Raw genomic sequence first — 24,648 nt, forward strand, 5'->3', positions numbered from 1 at the left:
CGCACACAAGGGAATTGGTTACAAGATACTGTTCCAAGTTGTCAAAGACGACAGACCTAGCATTCTGGGAAAGAAAACATGTACAGAAATGAACTTGGTGCAACGCATACATGCAGTTAAGAGACCTGTGTTACCAAGTCCAGAGGTGAATAAATATATCCTGGGAGAATTTCCAGAACTATTCAACGGACTGGGTTGTATGCCTGGAGAACATCACATTGAACTTTTGGATGATGTTACACCTGTTGTACATCCACCAAGAAAAGTGCCAGCAGCAATAATGGGTAAAGTAAAAACTGAGCTCAACCGAATGGAGAAGCTTGGTGTTGTTGTCAAACAGACAGAACCAACCAGCTGGGTGAACAGCATGGTTACTGTAGTCAAACCACACAAGACGCTCATATGTATAGATCCTAAAGATCTAAACAGGGCTGTGAAAAGAGAACACTATCCCATGAGAACTGTGGAAGAAATCATGTCACGCTTACCTGGTGCTAAAGTATTCACTGTTCTGGATGCTGAGTCCGGGTTCTCGCAGATCAAATTGGATCATGAAAGCTCCAAACTGTGCACCTTCAACACACCATATGGTAGGTATCGCTTCACAAGACTACCTTTCGGAGTTAAATCAGCTCCAGAGGTGTTCCAGCGAACAATGTCTCAGCTAATAGAGGGCCTTACTGGTGCAGAATGCATCGTTGATGATGTGCTAGTGTGGGGTATAGATGTACCGCAACATGATGAGAGACTGTATGCAGTCCTGAATAGGATACAGTCAAGTGGTCTGAAACTTAACAGATCAAAGTGCAAGTTAAGAATGACAGAAGTGACATATGTTGGACATTTTCTGACAAAGGATGGACTAAAACCGGACCCTGAAAAGGTGAAGGCTATTAGAGAAATGCCAGAGCCGGAAAACAAACATGACTTGATGAGACTCCTGGGTATGATTCAGTACCTAGGAAAATTCATAACAAATCTCTCCAGTGAAACTGCACCTCTGAGGGAGTTGATGTCAAAAGACATTGCATGGCACTGGGAAGAACCACAGAGAAAATGCTTCAAGAATTTGAAGAAACAAGTGACAGACACTCCGGTACTTCAGTACTTCGATGTCACTCAACCAGTAACATTGTCAGTTGATGCCAGTTCTAAAGGACTAGGAGCAATGCTCATACAAGCTGAAAAGCCAGTTGCATTTGCATCACGATCACTAACAAGTGCACAGAAGCGATATGCACAGAGCGAGAAGGAGATGATGGGAATCCTGCATGGGTGTGAGAAATTCCATCAATATATATATGGAAAACCTGTCCTCGTAGAAACAGACCACAAGCCCCTTGAAGCAATCTTTCGAAAACCATTGTGCCAGGCTCCACAAAGATTGCAGAGAATGTTGCTCCGTCTGCAGAAATATGATTTACAGGTTACTTACCGTCCAGGTAAAGAACTTATCGTTGCTGATGCTCTAAGCAGAGCATATCTCCCAGCTGATGACAATTGGTTCGATGAGACAGAATTTGATGTGAACTTTATCTCACAGCTACCGTTGACTTCATCTAGAGTGGAGATCTTCAAGTTGGCCACAGCAGATGACCCACAACTACAGCAATTGAAATCTGTCATTCTCATTGGTTGGTCGTCGGACAGGAAAGATGTTCCAGCTTGTGTACAAGACTTCTGGAATATTCGTGATGAACTGACTGTAGTTGGGGATCTAGTCTTCAAGGGAAACAAACAAGTTGTTCTAAGGGCACTGCAAGCAGAAATGCTACAGAAAATTCATGAAGCACACCTGGGAATAACGAAATGCAAGCAACGAGCAAGAGATGTACTCTTCTGGATTGGAATGCACAAACATATCGAAGATTTTGTATCACAGTGTACAATCTGTAATGAAAACAAAAAAAGCAACACAAAAGAGCCACTGAAAAGCCATGACACACCAGAAAGACCAAGGGCTAAAGTTGGTGCAGACTTGTTTGTATACAAAAACAGTGACTACCTGTTGTGTGTGGACTACTTTTCAAAGTACCCAGAAATTGTGAAACTTACTGACTTGTCAAGCAAAACTACTATCACAGCACTGAAGTCAGTCTTTGCTAGACACGGAATACCAGATGAAATCATGACAGACAATGGTCCACAATTTTCAAGTACTGAGTTTCGCAGATTTTCACAGGCATGGGAATTCACCCACATGACATCAAGCCCAACATATCCACAATCGAATGGTCAAGCTGAAAGGTCAGTACAGACAGTCAAGATGATGTTGGAAAAGGCAGAGGCAAGTGGAAGAGATGTTTACTTGTCCCTTCTTGAGTACAGAAATACACCTGTTGACAAAGTGAACTTGTTGCCAGCACAGATGCTGATGGGCCGGCGCCTGAAGAGCTGCTTGGCTGTGTCAAAAGCACTAATCCAACCACAAGCACAAGATCACTCCCTGCTTCAAAGACAACTTGAATACAGGCAAGATCTACAAAAGTACTACTATGACAAAGGGAGCAGAGAGTTGTCTCCCCTGAATCCGGGACAATATGTCAGAGTACAGGAGAAGAGCGGGTGGAATCCTGCTGTTGTGACAGCAGTCGACCCTTCACCAAGATCACTAACAGTGGCAAAGCATACAGACGAAATAGACATCACAACAGAACAACAGCGGAAGACTTTGGCAACATGAAGGACAAGCAAGAAATCACTCCAGAGTTAGATGACACTAAAACAGTAAAGTCTGAAACCCATGACAGTCAAAAAGAAAATGCCATGGAAAATACAAAGCCAGTAACAACCAGTTCTGGGAGACCTGTCAACATTCCCAGAAGATATCAAGATTGAACTGTTTATGTTCTCAGTTACCAGTTCAACATTCTATGTTCTTGGACTTTAAAGTGTTAAAATTTGGTTCGTTTCACTTTCTGTAGAGGGGATATGTATGATAAAGGGTTAACCCTATCGTCAACAGTGACGTCATGTTTATGGACACTAAAGTGTTAAATTTCATTTGTTTTCACTTTCAGAGGAAGGGAGATGTAAGATAAAGGGTTAACTGTGACGTCATACACATGTACGTAATTGATGACGTAACACGCATGTACCACACCGGATGACGTAGTAAAACTATTCTATGAACCCGCCATGCTTGTTGTTCAATATATTACAGCAGCCATTTTGTTTTTCGCTTCTAAATAATATTCCTCAACGGTGCCAGTCTGGCACCCGGCTGATTCTGGTACAGGATAGCTCACAGATGATGAATCAACCAAAAAACTTCATAATGACGCTCAAGCATGCTTCTCCTGAAAATGGCCATTTGGCATCTAGACTAGCTGTACACTAGAGCTGTCAATAACATTTCAATGAAATATAATTGAGTCATTAATAACATGCCAGTTGCATTCATAGTAATTCTGAAATATATGAGAAACAGAAAGAAAAAGCATCCTGTTAAACTGTAGATTGCAATGGAGGGCAGGCAGCCTTTTCATGGTCAAAAGAGAGAAAAAAACATACTTTACTATTTGCTGATGAGTTTAGTGAAAATGTCTCAAATGTTCTAACTCTACAATTTATCAATCTATATTGACACAGTCTTTACAATGTTCAACATGATATAACTTAGTGTACATAATATTTGCATAACACAACAGATAACAGTTTAAAATACATTTATACCACATCTAACGGTACATTGTTATACATTGTTCAACATGTTTCAATTGACTATCTACTGCAGATTCCTGTCAAAGATAATTTTGTAAAAAGAAAATAATACAGTGAAACAAATTAATTACTACTGTACTAGACCAAGTCGTTTTTAAAAGTATTGAGGGAAGTAGTAAACGCATTTGCTGTCAAAGTACCCAAACACGATCTGTCACTGTCAAAATGTTACTTCAACAGTTGACAATGCATGCATGCTATTGCAAAAATCACTAGTTTCGTCAACAAAGTCCTTACGCGAACGGAGAATAAGGCAAACATATATTTACACAGAGCAAAAACATCTCTATTTGAATGTCAAAAGTTTTTACCACGTGTGTTGACATAAAATATGCATACATATCATCACTAACAAAGCCTGCAAATCCACCAATCCACCATGGGTAAACGTCATTTCCGGGTTAGGTGACGAGGGAATTTGCCCGTCGTGAAATTTGATGCACCAGTCCCAGTAAGTTGGAGTGAGCCGCGGTGATTCCGACGTTTCACAGCTTGCAATCATTTATTTCAAGTATAACAATGACATGGCTGTTATGTATTGCTAAACGTGCAATGAATAGTAATTTCGTCTATCAAAGTAAGAACAGATTTGCCCCAGGGATTTTTAGACGAATATATTTCAGTCATTATTGATTGGTGGGTCCCATTTTAGTCGAAGGGAGGTAAACCTTTCCTCAACTCCGAAGTTGATATAACTAGTTCATAGCAGCTTAGAATGTCTCCGGTGACAGAAATAGCACTGGTGTAGAAAACGTGATAAGTGTGATTTAAGTGTATGTCGAAACGACATTTTTACAACCTGGATATATAACCAGTTTCCATAACAAATAGGACTTGACATTCTCGTCCACTCGAGTCTCCACGTGCAGTCGCGGAATCACTTCCGACCTTGTTGAAATGTACATTATGTGAATGATGCTGCACGGACTACACACTCCAGCGAAGAGTGAAGTTGTGACGGTAAGTTTCCTACTGTTGGTCGCACAGTGATTGTGGGAGGGGTTCAGTGGGCGTGGTGACATTCGCATGATTCAGCCGAAGATGTAGGCTGCATATGCGGTAATCGAGGTATTAGATGTGGCTTCAGAAATATTTTTTTCTCATTTGATTTATATGACACACAACCCTTGTTTATCAGTTTTGTGACAAAACGTGTAAAACACGATGTTTGTGATTGCACATTCGCGTAAATGGGTTGAATGTTTGGATTGAGATTGAAACGAACCACCGTGACGGACTACGCTGCCAACTGACGCATCTCACAGTACCAGTACTGTCAAACGGTGAGTGTCACTCAGAGATGAAGGGTTTACATGCAGTATTTACCAAACCCACTTTGATCATGGCATCTGTTATTGTCGTAGCTAGTGAGCTTATGAGGGAGCGCATCCGTTGCTTTCATTGATAGTATAAGGGTGTATGGTCACATTGATCAACAAAATTGTAAATTACTGAAAAATTTAGATATTTTATAAATTGTTTTGTTTGTTTGTTTGTTGTTTAACGCCGCACTCAGCAATATTCCAGCTATATGACGGCGGTCTGTAAAATAATTGAGTCTGGACCAGACAATCCAGTGATTGACTTCATGAGCATCGATCCACGCAATTGGGATCGATGACATGTATCAACCAAGCCAGCGAGCCTGACCGCCCGATCCCGTTAGTCGCCTTTTACGACAAGCATAGTCGCCTTTTTATAAATTGCCTGAGTGAATCACATTGACTGAAACATATACACGTCTACAAACTAAAACTCTTTTTTTTTTAAAGGCTTGTGGGAACAACAAATTAGTGATGTCTGTCACACATTGAACTTCCCAATGAAAACGCAGAGGAACAAAATTGATTCTGTTCAATGCTACAGTTAGATAACAATTAGCAAACAATCAACATATTATCGGTTAATCCTTTCAACAAAGTATGTTGGTTTTTACATCAGTACTTCACACCATGATATGAGTGTATTTCGTCTGCTATAGTAAACCTACAAAAGACACTTCCTTCTGACAAATCCACTGTGCCAGATAACAGTGGTTAATCAATCATCATATTTTCTGTTGCTCCTTTGATGGTAAGGAAAGATCAGTCAATTTACAAGAAAGAAAATCAACTGATCACTCCTCTTGCTGCCCTGCCATGTGCATAAAACACAACATCCATTTCACCTCACTTCAAACCTGGATTCAGATTAAATAATTACCCCAAACACAAGAAATGCCAAATGGGAACCTTTGTCAGGTAATCTGAGTGCTGCTACCACTAATGATACCTGTTATAAATTTGTTAACTGAGCATTGAGTGAATTATGACAAATACACAGGTGTACGGTTATACCAGGAAACAGACAGACGGATTGTTTATTTGAGTCTCACCTCACAAAGATATTTTCAGAGATACATATAACAGTACATACAAGAGAGACTTAAAATATACTCTTCAAAACAAGAAACTTGACATAGATGTAAAACCACTTTTTGCCAAATATCTAAAATAATTACATTAAATGAGAACCAAGTAAGTCAAACAGAAAGATGATGTGCCTATAATTTGCGAAAACACATGCAAAGCACATAAACATAGCGTTTGGGGATCAATTTTACAGCTTCATCCAAACGCAACCGCCTGTAAAAAACGTGCAACACAGGATCCTGCATTTAGGCCAGCAGGCCCCCCTGCTGAATGGGTATAAAAATCCACATCAACGGCTGTTCATACAGTCCTTATAATGGCAGTAGAGGCGGTGACAGAATGCAAAGAGTGAATGCAGCTCAACGGAACAACGCCATTGGGAGATTACAAGCTGGAGCAACTCAGCAAGAAGTGGCCAGGCACTTTGGCGTATCCACACAGACAATCTCCGCACTGTGGACCTGACACAACAACACCAACAGAGTTGACGACAGACCGAGGTCAGGAAGACCAAGGGTGACAACCCAAGCACAAGATCAATACATCCTGCTGCGACACCTCCGAGACCGCACTACCACAGCCACGTCTACAACCACACAGATCCCTGGGGTACGCAGAATATCAGATCAAACGGTACGCAACAGACTGAGGGAGGCTGGACTTTTTGCACGTCATGTATTGACCCCACGTCATCTGGCGGACTGTCTGCTTTGGTGCCAACAGAGGGTTAGATGGGCACGTGCAAGGTGGAGAAATGTACTGTTTACTGACGAGTCCCGTTTCCTACTCACAAGTGCTGATGGGCGCGCATGTGTCTACAGACGTCGGGGTGAACGTTACGCCCCCAACTGTGTGCAGCAGGTTGTCCCATTTGGCGGCGGGAGTGTCATGGTATGGGCCGGAATTCATCATGGTGGTAGGACGCCTCTAATGCATGTGGCAGGTGCATTGACAGGTGTGCTTTACAGAGATTTGATCCTACAGCCTTACGTTCTTCCTCAAGTCAACGTTCATGACGGACAGTTTCAGCAGGACAACGCTCGACCGCATATTGCACGTGTTTGTCAGGACTTCTTACAGCACAACAACATCCAGACATTACCTCACCCCAGCCCGCTCACCAGATTTGTCCCTGATTGAGCATCTGTGGGACGAGTTGGATCAACGCGTTCGCAGAAGGAATCCACCACCCCAAACACTTCCAGCGCTTCTTAATGCACTTCAGCATGAATAGCAGCACATCCAGCAGCGTGTTATTGACAACTTGATTGCATCTATTGGTCGTCGTAGACAAGCGGTGATTGATGCACGTGGTGGGCACAACCGATACTGACATTTTCTGTACCCCTGTGACATTAACTGTATCGTGTACGTGTGTCTGTCTAGGTGACACGATTAAAGTTTTGAACATTGTGTACATTGATCTTCAAACAGTGTTTCAATTATGGTTTTTGTGTCCTATTTTTAAACAATCGCATTATATTACTTTTTGAAAGTCAGTGTCAAGTTTCTTTTTTTGAAGAGTATATATCACAGTATATACGGCAAAGATATATTAGTGTAAAAGGAGTATATAAAATGTATTACCAGTCACTAGTCATATAAAAAATATTTTTTCTTCAGAAACATGGATAACAAGGGAGTATACGTAGCAATCATATTATCCACACAATCCGAAATCCAAAAATGCTTTCACTGCAGGATATTTTTAAAAAATTATACCTTTACCATTAGGGTATTTCCAAATGATGACATCCAATGAGCCTCCACCGTTCTTTTTGACTGTTTGTTTCAGCTGAAGAAATTTACATGCGCCATTTGTCAAAATCTTCATGGATCACGGGTAACCAATCAGTGTTCAGAAAAGCGTATATAGATATTGACTCAAAGTTTATTTATGCTGTCATTACATACGGTAGCCCAGTTTTATCATGCTCAGTTGCGTTACCAAGCAAATCGACTCCCTGCAGCTAGTGAGTCCTACTGGACAATATTACACAACCAGGAAGATGCAATAGTTCGTGCTCCTTTAATATGAGACATGCCTCCAGAGGAAATTTTGCTCTTATAGGTTGCAGGATATGCTTTATGCACTATGTTGTAGTTCATGTTTATTCTGTTTCATGTTCGGTTGTCAGTTTCTGTATTACCTTCCTCTTCCAGGGTTTTTAATGTCTTGGCAGTTCGTTGAACCACTGTTACGAAGCGATTGTGTTTTGTCTTTACTGGGGTGATGGCAGCATTATAGCTCACGCAAGGAGGTAAATCCTTGACAAACAAAGTATATATAAACACTTTCCACCTTCGGCAAGGAAGTACAGCGAATTGTAATTAAACATTGCAGGGAGAATAAATCATGAGGGACTCAGTGTTTTATTGTATGATAAACAACGACCAGACCAATAAGTCGATATTTCTTGTATGAGATATCAACATTGTGTTTTAAATAATGATGACTCCCTGTATACAATCCGACCTTGGCAATGTCGGACAACTCCATTTTATTTACAGTGGTGGTGGGGATGGGGGGGGAAGTTTGGTATTTTCAAAATTTTCATGTCCATTATCTGCACCTTTTCTCCCAATATCAATTGTCATATCTCCAACACTTTTGGGTGCAAACCTTAGGCTATTGTGTTCATCTCTGCCGTCCAGCTACATATATGGGGAACAACAAACACTAGACCATGCTTCATTCTTCATTGTTCTTTGCGATTTATTAACTTTCTTATATCACTAGATAACAATTTTGCAAGTGTTTTGACAGAGGGTTTTACATGGTTGAAGATATGTGCTGTCAATCGTCTTACAGGCTTAAGTGGCGTTAGGTTAGCTGAGTGGTTAAAGTGATATATATACTCTTCACGCCGAGGACCCGGGTTTGATTCTCTTTCTTGGTACAATGTGTGAAGCCCATTTCTGGTGTTCCCCTGCCATGATATTGCGGGAGTATTGCTAATAGTGGCGTGAAACTAAACTCACTCACTCACTCACTCACTCACTGAGGCTTACAGGATGATGGTGAAAACAAGGCACAGGCTCAAAAAAGAACTGCTTAACCCGAAAAATGCTTAGCTGGAGTTTATGTCAGATAGCAAACTATTGCTCAATGATTTCGTGCAACTTTGTCATAAAAGGTTCTTCGTCATTACCAGACCTTTGGACAAAAAATCAGACAGCTTTCCAACAAGTGGAGGACCTATTCCAGCGTCTCACTGCATTGTTTGAAGATAAACCTCTTGACTTCAGATGAGGTGTCACCCATAACAATTGGAACCTCATCCCAGCTTTGAAAAACAAGATCAATGTCCTTTGGCTTCAACTTATCCATTCACAACTTGTCAAACAAAATTATGGATCGGAACTGTGTAACAGATCTGTAGCTTTCCTCAAGCCAGAAATCTCTTGAGCCCTTACATCTTAACTTGATAAACCTTGTATCACCAAAGATACCAAAGTTCTATAAGCAGCAACCATGAACAACCAATACAAAAGGAACTTGAACTAGTCACAATACCTTCCTAAACGCAAACCATTCAAGAACTGTATCCTCTGTAAAACTGTAGGATGCCAGGCATACAGATCTCATAACCTGACTGATTGTAGACACCCCAGTTTGATTGAGAAACCCTTGTTCTATCCAGCATAATATTTGATGATGATGAAGAGGAGCCATTGTCCGAGGATGACAAGGACCAAAGTATACACCCTGACTGGTCCAAGGAGGGTCCTAGTGCTCTGATTGATAATCCCATGGTTTACCCTGTTGCTGTTATGTCTACTACATGCATCATCCAATTTGACTAAGCCTGGATACTGGTGCTACAACTAATATGGGGACTGAGTCCTTTGCCAAGTGAATTAACCCCCTGACTATGCCAGCCTCAGCAAGACCAAGCTGATGGTGTAACATCACTTAAGGTCCGCACTTAAAGTTAATGTAACCAGATGCAACTACATCTTCCAGCTTGATGCTCAGACTGTTAAGTACCTAGATGTCAATGTCATTGTCAGTATTCCCTTCCTGTCCCAGAACAGGAAGTTTCCTTTGATGATATGGCTACAAGACCTGCAAAGAACCAAATCTACATCAGGGGTTTCTCTGTCATCCAATTTGGAGTGCACATCCATCAGATGAACACAGGCATTCCTACTGCGGGCCTCTAATGATCCAATTGTTCTGAAGCACAATGAGCACATCTGTCATATAAGAACCATCAACGGGAAGTTGAACGAGGATTTGAACCAGCAGAACTCTGATCCCAATCCTCCTGTGTGGAGGTCAAATGCACATTCACCATATTCATGTATAACTTGCACCTGACAACTGTTTGAGCACAGATATGAGAGACAAGTTCTCACACGCTATGACACTATATTCTGTCCTACTGTGTCAATATACAATGGTTTCAGTGGTAAAATTGAGGTTACGGTTAATATGGACCCTACACTCCCACCCCAAAGGAAGGGAAGACTCCTTCATTACAACCGAGATGAACTGGTGGAGCTTCGGACTCAATTCGATAAGTTGATATTAATCAGTGTATTTGCCACATCTGAGGAGGTGAATGTTACTGTGGAATACCTAAACCTTTCATTTCTTGTATAGAAGCTGAATGAAAGGAATTGTCTTGGGTCCTTCTCAAACCTTTGTAACAGATTCCCATAGCCCAGTCATCTATGAAATATTGTGTTGTGGTCACATCTTTTAAGGGAATATGTGTGTATACATGCTTTGCAATAGAAATGCCAGTACCCGAGACTTGTTTAGAAGAGCTCTTTTGTAGAGTCCTTGGACATCTCATTGAGGACGGATGTGTTGTCAAGATAGCCAATGATTTGTTTTGTGACGGGGATTCTCCAGAAGAAGTCATCCACAATTGGAGCCATGTGCTGGCAGCACTGAATGAGATCTACCTGAGACTGACAGCTACTAAGACAGTTATCTGCCCTCATTCTACAACTCTCTTTGGGTGGATTTGGTCACATAACTCTCTTACTGCCAGCCCACATAGAATCGCATCGATGTCGACTGTTGGACTCCCGTAAACCGTGCAAGCTCTTTGGTCTTCCAGCAATGATGTCAGAATGGGTCCTCGGTGTGGTCTGTGACAGTGGAGGTGTCTGCTCTTCAAGTCGTGAACGGTGTCCGCACTAATGTGTCCCTGGTGTGTCCCCATGGTCTGTCGAGCAGTTTCCGAAGCAGTAACAAAGCAATCTTCGAAGATGCTGTCATACAATCTGACGATCCTGGCGTCGGGTGGTAACCCTTGTTCTTCCAAAACGTGGTTGGTCATCTGTATTGTTGGTGGTCTTGTACCGTAGCTGGGGCTGGTATATGGTCCTTAAGGGGACTTGAAATGCATTGGCTACTTGCAGGGTGACTGGTCCAGCTTGCAATCGTCTAAGGGCTTGGTGTTGCTGATTTCTTGTCAATCTTGGCATGAGGTAGTAATTCAATAATGAATGAATGTTATCCGACCTGGGTGGATTTTTATAGAGCAAGAAATGGGGGAACGCATGTGCATTTCCATTTGCAAGAAACTCACTTGCATCGGGTCATGATGGCCATTGCGATAATGCATTTGGGCGATTGGTTTTATTGTCATCTGCTTTGTAATTCTAATCATCAAATTTCATTTTTCCGGACAAGCTAATGTTAAATTTTAGAAACTTTTGATAAAAATTACCCAGATATTTAAATGACCATTTTTCTTGGAGTGACGTTGCTTTTGCAGTTCAGTATACATACAAGGTGGAAAATATAATCAAATGTACATGCTTGAGTACAAAACACTTTATGTCACATCAATAGATTCTGTGCTTCTACCGGTAATCTTTGGTACTTGACAAAGGAATTTAATAAAATGGATATCTACAGGTGTCTTCTGATTAATATTAGATGAGATGTCAGTGAGCTGAGAGATATTATTATTATTCCCCGCCACCAAGTGGGGTGGGGGATATAGGAACGGAGTCAGTTATCAAAGATGAATTCAGAGAACTGAAATTTTATACACTGATTTTAATGGTCATGATCTCAATTGATTTTTAAAATAGGTGCCGTAAATTAGGCCCTTTTTCTGTGCTTTTCAACTTTGTGCATACTGAGTGACGTGGGGACATGTCGGAAAACTACTGAGGTTACATGAATGAAAGTTTGCATCCTTGTCTAAGAGATACTTGTCAAGAGTTCCCTAATTGGTCACTTACATTATTTGTTTACAGAGTTACAGCCCTTGATCCATCTTATGCTACTCGGTGCAGTGTGTGCAATGCGGACATGTTTTCTAAGAAACTACTGAAGTTAGCTAAAAGATACTTATCAAGACTGAATTATTTTTTCCAGAGAAGAGTCCTTTTGTGTGTATTAATTTCACATTTAATATTTTTTTCTGATGACATAAAGCAGCCCTAGACTTTATTGGACTCTTTTTATATTCACTACTAAATGATCAAACAAAATTCTAATGTGCCTCATGGCTTGGGATAGTGATAATGTTGTTTTCTTGTTAATTGTCTTGCAAAATAAGCCAGATAATGGAAATCAGCTGTACATACATTGGCCTACCAGGAATTCAGTTAAAAACTACTCACTATGATATAAATAACATAGAACCATTTGATGGAGATTACCCGAAGAAGTGAAACTGTTACTGCACCTTTAACCATGTATTCTGATCAGTTTGTTAACTGCTTTTACGATATATGTTCACAAAAAAGATAATCATAATGGTAGCACTTTGGCATTTTACCTGAAATAGTTTTTTTATATTATTATTATTATTATTATTATTATTATTATTATTATTATGATTATTATTATTATCTGCTCCAATGTGGTATGCTTGTTCCCCGACCAGTGGATCCTTTTGCATTCTAGTTATCCTTCTCCATAGGGGTAGTGACAACACTGTAAAGACCTGTAAACATTGTTGGCCCATAGGCTGAATAACAAGCGAGTCACTAGCGGATACAACTCTCAGCACCTGGCCGTTGCTAGTTTGGTGCTTTAGAGCGCTTGCCCACTCTTCCCCACTCAGTCTTGATGATTATGAAAACAATATGTTGAAATGCAATAGTTAAAGAACATTAACAAACTATGATTTTTACAGGTCAAAGTTTGGTATTTATGATATATGTGTCCTTTCTGTATGTTGACTATAACCTTGATTAGGTCATGTATGTGGAAGCTATTTGGTTAGCCATGCCCTACTTGTGCTCCAGGGTGTCACCAAGCTGGAGAACGTCTGTGACCTGACATGGCATTGACATGGCATTGACATGCTGTGACGTCACTGCACTACTGTTGAATGATGTTAACATGCTTAACTTGTCTCCCCTTGGGAACATAGGGGACGTGGAGGCAGTGTTTTAAATGAGGGACGTAAAAGTTTAATAACGGCCTTCAGCTTCTGAAGTCAGTGAGTCCTGATGGCAGCCTGGCAATTTATTCTATTTCAAAACACCACAACTCACTAAGTTGCATCCTTTGTCTGTGCAAGGATTCAGGAATCACCCTTGATGCATCCTTTATTTGTCAGCACCATGCATATACTCAAAGTCATTTAGAAAGCACCTACGAACCCTATCACCATGATCACCTTGGTCTTTACTCCATTTATGAGCAAGGCATTATGAACATGGCAAATATCCCCACTAAAACCCCACTCACACAAACATAGTCCCAGTGTTAAAGCTATATGAAGTTACAATTATCATGATTATTGTGAAGTATCTCCATCCAGAACCCCTCAGTTCCAGACAGACATCTCAAGACTTGATCGTGTCCACATATCCAGTTGCATGGGAAATCAGTTCATAATATATTTGATGATATGTGTCTATGATGTCAGCTTATGTGAATATGTCTTGTATGTGATAGTAGATGGTAAGAGGATTCTCCTGGAGACAATTGCTTGGTGATGTGCCAAGTAGCCCATGGGAACCATTTCACGTTTCACTGAATACAAACATTTACAACATGTTTGTGTGCATTGTTTATCTATTCCTCATCAGTGAGCATTGCATTTGGCACATATCAATAATTTATCATTTTATGAGAGCTGATAGGAAAATCAATGTTACCCATTTGTTTCTCCATCAGTATTGTCATGTAAACAGATCAATATCTGCTGATAGTGGTCATCAAATCTCAGTGCAGGAGATGGTGGCCATCATAAGATACCTCCACACAGTCCCCCTCATAGAACCATCATCAGATACCTCCACACAGTCCCCCTCATAGAACCATCATCAGATACCTCCACACAGTCCCACACATAGAACCATCATCAGATACCTCCACACAGTCCCCCTCATAGAACCATCATCAGATACCCACACACAGTCCCCCTCATAGAACCATCATCAGATACCTCCACACAGTCCCCCTCATAGAACCATCATCAGATACCTCCACACAGTCCCCCTCATAGAACCATCATCAGATACCCCCACACAGTCCCCCTCATTGAACCATCATCAGATACCTCCACACAGTCCCTCACATAGAACCATCATCAGATACCTCCACACAGTCCCCCTCATTGAACCATCATCAGATACCTCCACACAGTCCCCCTCATAGAACCATCATCAGATACCTCCACACAGTCCCACACATAGAACCATCATCAGATACCTCCACACAGTCCCACACATAGAACCATCATCAGATACCTCCACACAGTCCCCCTCATAGAACCATCATCAGATACCTCCACACAGTCCCCCTCATAGAACCATCATCAGATAACCTCACACACTCCCCCACATAGAACCATCATCAGATACCCCCACACACTCCCCCTCATAGAAATATCATCAGACACTTCCACACAGCCCCCCTCATTGAACCATCATCAGATACCTCCACACAGTCCCCCTCATAGAACCATCATCAGATACCCCCACACACTCCCCGACATAGAACCATCATCAGACACCTCCACTAACTCCCCTAGATAGTACCATCATCAGACACCTCCACACAGCCCCCCTCATTGAACCATCATCAGATACCTCCACACAGTCCCCCTCATAGAACCATCATCAGATACCTCCACACAGTCCCCCTCATAGAACCATCATCAGACACTTCCACACAGCCCCCCTCATTGAACCATCATCAGATACCTCCACACAGTCCCCTCATAGAACCATCATCAGATACTTCCACACAGCCCCCCTCATTGAACCATCATCAGATACCTCCACACAGTCCCCCTCATAGAACCATCATCAGATACCTCCACACAGTCCCACACATAGAACCATCATCAGATACCTCCACACAGTCCCCCTCATAGAACATCATCAGATACCCCCACACAGTCCCCCTCATAGAACCGTCATCAGATACCTCCACACAGTCTCCCTCATAGAACCATCATCAGATACCTCCACACAGTCCCCCTCATTGAACCATCATCAGATACCTCCACACAGTCCCCCTCATTGAACCATCATCAGATACCTCCACACACTCCCCCTCATTGAACCATCATCAGATACCTCCACACACCCCCCCCCCACCCCCCCCCCACCCCCCCCCCCCCCCCCACCCCCCACACCCCACCTAGTTAAAAACACTGCCCTGCTTACAATAGTGAGATATCTTTCAACTGTGTGATGGGTTATGAGTAATGATAAATGTGAAATGTATCCATTTATTTTAGGTCCCTTCAACCTCGACGCAACGAATGTTGTTATATAATCGGTGTTGAGATGGTTGATACTGGAATTACCATTTGAAATATGTGACCATTATTCTGGAAATTAAGAGTTCTATATTTTGTGAGGCTGATCGTTTCCCACAGGTGCTGCAGTGACCATCTGGAGTGGGCCAATAATACACTTTGTTTGATGTCCCTAAACATGTCAAGTCTGCCCTCATTAAGTTATGGTAAGAGACAGTTTGAGGAAAGTGTGTGGTTACATGCTCAGGTTTGACTGTCACCCTCAGATTAAACAGTGTCTGACATCACTGTCCATGCTAATGATGTCTCACATCACTTCCATGTTAATGATGTCTCACATCACCTCCATGTGAATGATGTCTCACATCATCTCCATGTTAATGATGTCTCACATCACCTCCATGTTAACAGTGTCTCACATCACCTCCATGTTAATGATGTCTCACATCACCTCCATGTTAATGATGTCTCACATCACCTCCATGTTAATGATGTCTCACATCACCTCCATGTTAATGATGTCTCACATCCCCTCCATGTTAATGATGTCTCACATCACCTCCATGTTAATGATGTCTCACATCACCTCCATGTTAACAGTGTCTCACATCACCTCCATGTTAATGATGTCTCACATCACCTCCATGTTAATGATGTCTCACATCACCTCCATGTTAATGATGTCTCACATCACCTCCATGTTAATGATGTCTCACATCACCTCCATGTTAATGATGTCTCACATCACCTCCATGTTAATGATGTCTCACATCCCCTCCATGTTAATGATGTCTCACATCACCTCCATGTTAATGATGTCTCACATCACCTCCATGTTAACAGTGTCTCACATCACCTCCATGTTAATGATGTCTCACATCCCCTCCATGTTAATGATGTCTCACATCACCTCCATGTTAATGATGTCTCACATCACCTCCATGTCAATGATGTCTCACATCACCTCCATGTTAACAGTGTCTCACACCACCTCTATGTTAATGATGTCTCACATCACCTCCATGTTAATGATGTCTCACATCACGTCCATGTTAATGATGTCTCACATCACCTCCATGTTAATGATGTCTCACACCACCTCCATGTTAATGATGTCTCACATCACCTCCATGCTAATGATGTCTCACATCACCTCCATGTTAATGATGTGTCACATCCCCTCCATGTTAACAGTGTCTCACACCACCTCACTGTTAATGATGTCTCACATCACCTCCATGTTAACAGTGTCTCACACTACCTCCATGTTAATGATGTCTCACACCACCTCCATGTTAATGATGTCTCACATCACCTCCATGTTAATGATGTCTCACATCACCTCCATGTTAATGATGTCTCACATCACCTCCATGTTAATGATGTCTCACATCCCGTCCATGTTAATGATGTCTCACACCCCCTCCATGTAAATGATGTCTCACACCACCTCACTGTTAATGATGTCTCACATCCCCTCCATGTTAATGATGTTTCACATCACCTCCATGTTAATGATGTCTCACATCACCTCCATGTTAATGATGTCTCACACCACCTCCATGTTAACAGTGTCTCACACCACCTCCATGTTAACAGTGTCTCACACCACCTCCATGTTAATGATGTCTCACATCACCTCCCTGTTAACAATGTCTCACACCACCTCCATGTTAATGATGTCTCACATCACCTCCATGTTAATGATGTCTCACATCCCCTCCATGTTAATGATGTCTCACATCACCTCCATGTTAATGATGTCTCACATCACCTCTATGTTAATGATGTGTCACATCCCCTCCATGTTAACAGTGTCTCACACCACCTCACTGTTAATGATGTCTCACATCACCTCCATGTTAATGATGTCTCACATCACCTCCATGTTAATGATGTCTCACATCACCTCCATGTTAATGATGTCTCACACCACCTCCATGTTAACAGTGTCTCACACCACCTCCATGTTAACAGTGTCTCACACCACCTCCATGTTAATGATGTCTCACATCACCTCCCTGTTAACAATGTCTCACACCACCTCCATGTTAATGATGTCTCACATCCCCTCCATGTTAATGATGTCTCACATCCCCTCCATGTTAATGATGTCTCACATCACCTCCATGTTAATGATGTCTCACATCACCTCCATGCTAATGATGTCTCACATCACCTCTATGTTAATGATGTGTCACATCCCCTCCATGTTAACAGTGTCTCACACCACCTCACTGTTAATGATGTCTCACACCACCTCCATGTTAATGATGTCTCACATCACCTCCATGTTAATGATGTCTCACATCACCTCCATGTTAATGATGTCTCACATCACCTCCATGTTAATGATGTCTCACATCCCGTCCATGTTAATGATGTCTCACACCCCCTCCATGTAAATGATGTCTCACACCACCTCTATGTTAATGATGTCTCACATCCCCTCCATGTTAATGATGTCTCACATCACCTCCATGTTAATGATGTCTCACATCACCTCCATGTTAATGATGTCTCACACCACCTCCATGTTAACAGTGTCTCACACCACCTCCATGTTAACAGTGTCTCACACCACCTCCATGTTAATGATGTCTCACATCACCTCCCTGTTAATGATGTCTCACATCACCTCCATGTTAATGATGTCTCACAAAAGTGGGGCATTGACAAACTGTCTAGTTCGTGACTAACCATTGCAGTTTATATAATATTTATGTGTGTTGGGGTGTGCTTCATCTAAGCTGCAACCCAATTTCCTCTAAGAGGTCGGAACATCATTAACAAGTTTGTACCCAGTGAATCAGTATGCTAGAGGCAGATCTAGTCGGTTTATTGCATTCTCAGCCCTGTGGTGCTTTTATCTGTTATCTTGTGTTTTCTATGGGTTTTGTTTGCTGGTGTCATGCCTGAGGGGCCCATGTTTGTCAATGAAGAGGTGCCTTCTCAGCCTTGTCATGCCTCCAGGTCACACCGACCCTGAGGCGGGGGAAACGTATGGTGCTGCACTGTGCATGCACTGGTACTCAGCACGGGGCAGTGATAGTGACTTGGTCTCTTGTACACCGTGGATGTGAGGGGGAGGATTGTCATGCAGCAGGTCAGTTCTTAGTAAATGTTGATTTCACTGTGTCCCATACAGGTTCCATGTCAGCTCATGTCAATAGAGGGGCCACGGGTGGCCCAGTCGTCTAAGGTGCCGCGATTAGCTGTCCAGAGTTGCGTCCTTTGGGCACACCCAAAACCTATGATTGTGGGTTCGAAGCCAGTTTCGTCCCAATTATGTTTCTAGGTTTGTCAGCACCATACCCATGCTCGTTGGTTTCACTGAAGTGGTAAACTTCTGAGACCTTCATCACTTTCGGGCTTTCCTCCCACATAGAGCTGACATGCCGCGATATAACTGGAAAACTGGCAAACTAGCAGCGTTAAACCCAATTCACTCACTCACTCACTCTAGGGGCGGTCGGGTAGCCTAGTGGTTAAAGTGTTGGATCGTCATGCCGAAGACCCGGGTTCGATTCCCGACATGGGTACAATGTGTGAAGCCCATTTCTGGTGTCCCCCGTCGTGATATTGCTGGAATATTGCTAAAAAGCGGCGTAAAACCATACTCACTCACTCACTCACTCATGTCAATAGTAGACTGTCATGTGAAGGTTTAACTTCTTTACTCTGACAATTGTATATATATATATTTGTATATTACTGATACCTGATACAAATATCTGTTAAAAAAATAAATTATAAATATAAAAATATAAATTGTTCCAGAAAATATTTGAAAATTAAATATATATAAAAATATATTTATACATTGTTTGCTAGAATGTTGGGTGTCCTGTAGAAGTGTGAAGTCATCAGATACCTCCACACAGTCCCCCTCATAGAACCATCATCAGATACCTCCACACAGTCCCACACATAGAACCATCATCAGATACCTCCACACAGTCCCCCTCATAGAACATCATCAGATACCCCAACACAGTCCCCCTCATAGAACCGTCATCAGATACCTCCACACAGTCCCCCTCATAGAACCATCATCAGATACCTCCACACAGTCCCCCTCATTGAACCATCATCAGATACCTCCACACAGTCCCCCTCATTGAACCATCATCAGATACCTCCACACACTCCCCCTCATTGAACCATCATCAGATACCTCCACTCACCCCCCCCCCCCCCCCCCCCCCCCCCACCTAGTTAAAAACACTGCCCTGCTTACAATAGTGAGATATCTTTCAACTGTGTGATGGGTTATGAGTAATGATAAATGTGAAATGTATCCAATGTAAAACCATACTCACTCACTCACTCACTCATGTCAATAGTAGACTGTCATGTGAAGGTTTAACTTCTTTACTCTGACAATTGTATATATATATATATTTGTATATTACTGATACCTGATACAAATATCTGTTAAAAAAATAAATTATAAATATAAAAATATAAATTGTTCCAGAAAATATTTGAAAATTAAATATATATAAAAATATATTTATACATTGTTTGCTAGAATGTTGGGTGTCCTGAAGAAGTGGTAAGTTGTTCATCTCCATTTCAATGAAAAAAGAGTGTTTTGAAAATGTTGAAGCACTGAATGTAATTGCTGGATGAAGAATTGTGAATATGGATATACGAGCTCTATGGATATACAGCTAGTAATAATTGTAATAAAGAAGTTGTATATCCATAGAACTATCTGCCTTGTTCTACTTTTTCTAAGATCGCATTCAATAGACATGATAATGATTGACCATATGCCAGCAGGGATGGACATTAACCAAGATTGTTTACTAGCCTGAATAGGAATAATATATGGCAGTTATCCTACTACAGTGTGAGTCCTTGTCATACAGGTTATCCTACTACAGTATGGTGTCCTTGTCATATAGGTTATTCTACTACAGTGTGGTGTCCTTGTCATACAGGTCATTCTACAACAGTGTGGTGTCCTTGTCATATAGGTTATTCTACTACAGTGTGGTGTCCTTGTCATACAGGTTGTCCTACTACAATGTGGTGTCCTTGTCATACAGGTTGTCCTACTACAGTGTGGTGTCCTTGTCATACAGGTTGTCCTACTACAATGTGGTGTCCTTATCATACATGTTATCCTACTACAGTGTGGTGTCCTTGTCATACAGGTTGTCCTACTACAGTGTGGTGTCCTTGTCATACAGGCTGTCCTACTACAGTGTGGTGTCCTTGTCATACAGGCTGTCTTATTACAATGTGGTGTCCTTGTCATACAGGTTATCCTACTACAGTATGAGTCCTTGTCATACAGGTTATCCTACTACAGTATGGTGTCCTTGTCATATAGGTTATTCTACTACAGTGTGGTGTCCTTGTCATACAGGTCATTCTACTACAGTGTGGTGTCCTTGTCATACAGGTTATCCTACTACAGTGTGGTGTCCTTGTCATACAGGTTGTCCTACTACAGTGTGGTGTCCTTGTCATACAGGTCATTCTACTACAATGTGGTGTCCTTGTCATACAGGCTGTCCTACTACAGTGTGGTGTCCTTGTCATACAGGTCATTCTACTACAGTGTGGTATCCTTGTCGTACAGGCTGTCCTACTACAATGTGGTGTCCTTGTCATACAGGTTGTCCTACTACAGTGTGGTATCCTTGTCATACAGTTTGTCCTACTACATTGTGGTGTCCTTGTTATACAGGTTGTCCTACTACATTGTGGTGTCCTTGTTATACAGGTTGTCCTACTACAGTGTGGTGTCCTTGTCATACAGGCTGTCCTACTACAGTGTGGTGTCCTTGTCATACAGATGATCCTTCTACAATGTGGTGTCCTTGTTATACAGGGTATCCTACTACAGTGTGGTGTCCTTGTCATACAGGCTGTCCTACTACAGTGTGGTGTCCTTGTCATACAGGTCATTCTACTACAGTGTGGTATCCTTGTCATACAGGCTGTCCTACTACAGTGTGGTGTCCTTGTCATACAGGTTGTCCTACTACAGTGTGGTGTCCTTGTACAGGTTGTCCTACTACAATGTGGTGTCCTTGTCATACAGGTTGTCCTACTACATTGTAGTATCCTTGTCATACAGGTTGTCCTACTACAGTGTGGTGTCCTTGTTATACAGGTTGTCCTACTACATTGTGGTGTCCTTGTCATACAGGTTGTCCTACTACAGTGTGGTGTCCTTGTCATACAGGCTGTCCTACTACAATGTGGTGTCCATGTCATACAGGTTATTCTACTACAGTGTGGTGTCCTTGTCATACAGGCTGTTCTACTACAATGTGGTGTCCTTGTCATACAGGTTGTCCTACTACAATGTGGTGTCCTTGTCATACAGGTCATTCTACTACAGTGTGGTATCCTTGTCATACAGGTTGTCCTACTACATTGTGGTGTCCTTGTTATACAGGTTGTCCTACTACTACAGTGTGGTGTCCTTGTCATACAGGGTATCCTACTACAGTGTGGTGTCCTTGTCATACAGATGGTCCTACTACAGTGTGGTGTCCTTGTCATACAGGCTGTCCTACTACAATGTGGTGTCCTTGTCATACAGGTTGTCCTACTACATTGTGGTGTACTTGTTATACAGGTTGTCCTACTACTACAGTGTGGTGTCCTTGTCATACAGATGGTCCTACTACAGTGTGGTGTCCTTGTCATACAGGTTGTCCTACTACTACAGTGTGGTGTCCTTGTCATACAGGTTGTCCTACTACTACAGTGTGGTGTCCTTGTCATACAGGCTGTCCTACTACAGTGTGGTGTCCTTGTCATACAGGTTATCCTAATACAGTGTGGTGTCCTTGTCATACAGGCTGTCCTACTACATTGTGGTGTCCTTGTCAAGTCACTGTTATAGTGTTGACTCAACTCACCAATGCACAATACAATTAATCAGATCCCACAAGGGTCTGAGGACATTCCATTACAGGTGATCTTTCATGATCTTTCACAAACTTTGACTGACCAGTGAAATGAGTAACAAATAGTCAACATTAGCCATTCAGAAAGCAGCTTTCTTGATTTTTTATGGCATAGTTTTCAAACTGGCAACTTCGATTCCAGAATTAACTCTGAAAAATATTCATTCAAAGTTTGAAAACTGAATAAAAGAGCATCCTGGGATGTCTATATAGATGGCCAAGATTGTAGGACCATACTTACCAAGATCTATGGAATGTCTCTTCATATGGTATGGTCTGGGTAGAAGATGTTGTATGGTGGATAGTTAATGTTTCTGAGACAAAATGAAGCAAAATAGATACAGACTGCAAAATCTCCAAATATCCTTGTATTAATTCTGCCCCAAGATCTACACATCAGAACTTGTTGTCAACTCTAATGCATGTTTCAAATGTCCTTGTCAAAGAACCAATGATTGTTGTTTATAATAACCATGGATTGATGCTCATGATATCAATCAATGGATTGTCTGGTCCAGACTTGATTATTTACAGACTGCTGTCATATAGCTGGAATATTGCCAAGTGCGGCATTAAACAACAAACCAACCAACCAGCTGTAATATGTAAACATCACTTACATATGGTCATATTGGCTGTAATATGTAGACACCACTTACATATGGTCATATTGGCTGTGATATGTAGACACCTCTTACATATGGTCATATTGGCTGTAATATGTAAACACCACTTACATATGGTCATATTGGCTGTGATATGTAGACACCTCTTACATATGGTCATATTGGCTGTAATATGTAAACACCACTTACATATGGTCATATTGGCTGTAATATGTAGACACCACTTACATATGGTCATATTGGCTGTAATATGTAAACACCACTTACATATGGTCATATTGGCTGTAATATGTAAACACCACTTACATATGGTCATATTGGCTGTAATATGTAGACACCACTTACATATGGTCATATTGGCTGTAATATGTAAACACCACTTACATATGGTCATATTGGCTGTAATATGTAAACACCACTTACATATGGTCATTGGCTGTAATATGTAGACACCTCTTACATATGGTCATATTGGCTGTAATATGTAAACACCACTTACATATGGTCATATTGGCTGTAATATGTAGACACCACTTACATATGGTCATATTGGCTGTGATATGTAGACACCACTTACATATGGTCATACTGGCTGTAATATGTAGACACCACTACATATGGTCATATTGGCTGTGATATGTAGACACCTCTTACATATGGTCATATTGGCTGTAATATGTAGACACCACTTACATATGGTCATATTGGCTGTAATATGTAGGCACCAGTTACATATGGTCATTTTGGCTGTAATATGTAGACACCACTTAAGAGACATCATTCATTGAGTATTTGCTTACACAATTGTCCTAGTTTGGCCACATGAAATGGGAGTAGAGTGTGGGGTTAAATGTGTAGCTCTGCATTTGTCACACATGTAGCACTGACTTGGGTTGCCTCAGTCAATGTAGTTTGAATACCTCCTGCAGAGTTGCCAAAAGAAACCAACTCCAAACTTGTTCAAGAACAGAAGGGGATGCGTGTGTCCGAGGTTTGAGGCAGTCACAGCCACAGGTGCTTCTAATGGTGAAGGTGTGGGCTCCGATGCCGGCCCTGCCTGGCATCAATAATTCATCTACATAGGATAGTTCCATGAGTTTGGTTAACCAGACAGAGGGTAATTGCCAGCTGCAGCAGGAGAAGGACCACACTATTAATGGCTGATGAGAATTTACACCTAGGTGTAGATGCACGTCAGAGGCGTGGTAATTGGTTGTCTGTTGTCTTGTCTGATGGTGTCTTTACGCTG

General features: G+C 41.7%; 2 protein-coding genes across 2 annotated transcripts in view; one reads left to right on the plus strand and one right to left on the minus strand.

Annotated features, from left to right (window-relative positions):
* LOC139463750 (serine-rich adhesin for platelets-like) overlaps positions 1-4,112 on the minus strand; it is a 167,603-nt gene extending 163,491 nt beyond the window's left edge. Inside the window, exon 1 of the mRNA XM_071245016.1 lies at positions 4,035-4,112. The gene's annotated coding sequence lies outside the window, so the exon portion shown is untranslated. The remainder of the gene's footprint in view (positions 1-4,034) is intronic.
* Positions 4,113-4,401: 289 nt separating this feature from the next.
* LOC139463752 (alpha-1,6-mannosylglycoprotein 6-beta-N-acetylglucosaminyltransferase A-like) overlaps positions 4,402-24,648 on the plus strand; it is a 70,233-nt gene continuing 49,986 nt past the window's right edge. The window contains exon 1 of the mRNA XM_071245024.1: positions 4,402-4,683. The gene's annotated coding sequence lies outside the window, so the exon portion shown is untranslated. The remainder of the gene's footprint in view (positions 4,684-24,648) is intronic.

Source organism: Haliotis cracherodii, unplaced genomic scaffold, assembly GCF_022045235.1.
Source record: "Haliotis cracherodii isolate W230 unplaced genomic scaffold, xgHalCrac1.p SCAF_16, whole genome shotgun sequence".
NCBI classification, from domain to species: domain Eukaryota; kingdom Metazoa; phylum Mollusca; class Gastropoda; order Lepetellida; family Haliotidae; genus Haliotis; species Haliotis cracherodii.